The sequence below is a fragment of the Macrobrachium nipponense genome, chromosome 40, assembly GCF_015104395.2.
Source record: "Macrobrachium nipponense isolate FS-2020 chromosome 40, ASM1510439v2, whole genome shotgun sequence".
NCBI classification, from domain to species: Eukaryota; Metazoa; Arthropoda; class Malacostraca; order Decapoda; family Palaemonidae; genus Macrobrachium; species Macrobrachium nipponense.
In genome coordinates this window covers 1460090-1462589 of record NC_061101.1, presented here as the reverse complement: position 1 = coordinate 1462589, position 2500 = coordinate 1460090, and the positions used below count along the sequence as shown (strand labels likewise).

Below are 2500 nucleotides of genomic sequence, written 5' to 3'. Positions count from 1 at the left end.
TAGGTCGGAAAAGTCTCTCTCTCTCTCTCTCTCTCTCTCTCTCTCTCTCTCTATATATATATATATATATATATATATATATATATATATATACATATAATATATATATATATATATATATATATATATATATATATATATATATATATGCCATAGTCACAAACTGGTCATTGTTATGATTGATAGACAAAAGTATTCTTCGAAACACACGTATTAGAATTAAGTTAGAAGGTATTCTCTCTCTCTCTCTCTCTCTCTCTCTCTCTCTCTCTCTCTCCTACGATGCTGTACTATACTGTACCCGTAAATTGTCCTTGTTATGCGTAGTAGAAATAGTTTGTTTAGATGATTTGCATAAAGGCCAAAGTAGAGAGCAATACCTATAGTTAATCCTAATTACAATTGTTTATCTTTATGTAATTCACAACGGAATACATTGCAATGAATGTTGCATAAGTAAAGTTAAATATTCTGCAATAAGATTCCATCGCATTCAAACTTTATTTGATAAAGGAAATGAGAACTTTTGGAGAATTTGTTTATTTCAACAGTATTAGACTATATTATTATTATTATTATTATTATTATTATTATTATTATTATTATTATTATTATTATTATTATTATTATTATTATTATTATTATTAATTATTATTAAATTCAGTCAGCTCGTACGACAAAGTAGATGTATTTACCAACATACGTTTCATACTAATTAGCTTTTACTCACCAGATATAATCAGTTCTACGCTCAATATCATCTCACAGCAGCTCAATACTTTGGGCAATCAGTAATCGAAATCTGGCAATTGGCTTCGAAAATATACTTGCTGAAAGGTACCGCCAGAAACTTCTATTCTCTTGAGTGTTTACCTTTCCTATAGAATTATTCTGTTCCTCTCAAATGTTGGTGCGAATATTCCACAGCCAGACCGTCCATCGTAAGTGGGTTTACAAAGGCACAGGTAACATGGAATTTCGAAACATGTTTAGTGTGGTGGAACTATTGCACGGCACGAAACGAAAGGGTACGTGGCTTCTTGGAATGCCAGACTATTTAATTGTGTACGAATTCGTGAAAACATTTAAGTAAAATGTCTATAATTTGCTGTCACATTCACTCCGTGCTTTTATTGAATCTATAGACGGTTACTGAGAATTCAGTATCTTGACTGGATTGTGTAATTGTGTAAAAATTCGTGAAAACGTTTTAATAAAAAGTCTATAATTTGCTATTACATTCACACCGTGCTTTTATTGACTCTATAGACGGTTACTGAGAATTCAGTATCTTGACTGTATTATGTAATTGTGTAAGAATTCGTGAAAACATTTTAATAAAATGTCTATAATTTGCTATTACATTCACGCCGTGCTTTTATGACTCTATAAGGACGGTTACGAGAATTCAGTATCTTGACTGGATTGTGTAATTGTGTAAAAAATTCGTGAAAACGTTTAATAAAATGTCTATAATTTTACTATACACACACGCGTGCTTTTATTGAATCTATAGACGGTTACTGAGAATTCAGTATCTTGACTGCTGTTAAAGCAATTTTATTTAAGAATTCTTATAAGGGCTCGCCTTTGATCTACAGATTAGGCCATTGAAATTGCCTTCGTTGGGTCTGTAAATTGTGTTGATAGTCTGGAAAGTGTTTTTCTATAATGATGAGCGCACACACACACACACACACACACACACACACACACACACACACACACACATATATATATATATATATATATATATATATATATATATATATATATGTGGTGTGTGTGTGTGTGTGTCTTTACACACACATATGTATATATATATATATATATATATATATATATATATATATATATATATATAGATATGTATATATATGTGTGTGTGTTTGTGCTTTATAGTGACCTGCTAATCTGTTTATTATATGTATAAGTGATTTAATTCGCCCCGAGTATATATTAACTTTAAATTCAAAAAAATAAGTTTGCTTTCATTGGTAGTCCGTCTTGCCGTCAATAGCAGAGTCATTCGGGAATGAAAGCTACGTTTGAAAGCTGCAAAAAAACAATTACCTGCGTTGGTTTTAAGGCCACCCATAACCTAAAGCAACCTAAACCGACCACCAAACTCCACCAATCATTGAGAGCCAAATCGAGTGTCTGAACATAACATCGTGTGTCTGATTGCTTGGGTCCGTCTACTCACATGATTGCATCATCTCCAAGTCGCAGCAGCAAGTAGCAGCTCTCTCTCTCTCTCTCTCGGCGTCTCTCGCTTCATCACCGGAACCCAGTTTGCAATTAAAGCAATTCCTTTGTCAGCATCTAAATGGAGCGCAGAATGCGTATCACTCCTCTCGGGCACGCCACTTACAGCAACATCTTGAATGGGGTAATTAGTTCCGCGCGCAGGCAGGCAGGCAGACCCACGCGCGCGCGCCAAAACATTCGGATAATGTCGTCGCCGGTGGAGCCAGTCACATACACACACAAGTTATGA

General features: G+C 34.0%; 1 protein-coding gene across 1 annotated transcript in view; it reads left to right on the top strand.

Moving 5' to 3' along the window:
- The window catches only part of LOC135211794 (arginine/serine-rich coiled-coil protein 2-like), a 126212-nt gene that overhangs the window by 50079 nt on the left and 73633 nt on the right, over positions 1–2500 (top strand). The window lies entirely within an intron of this gene.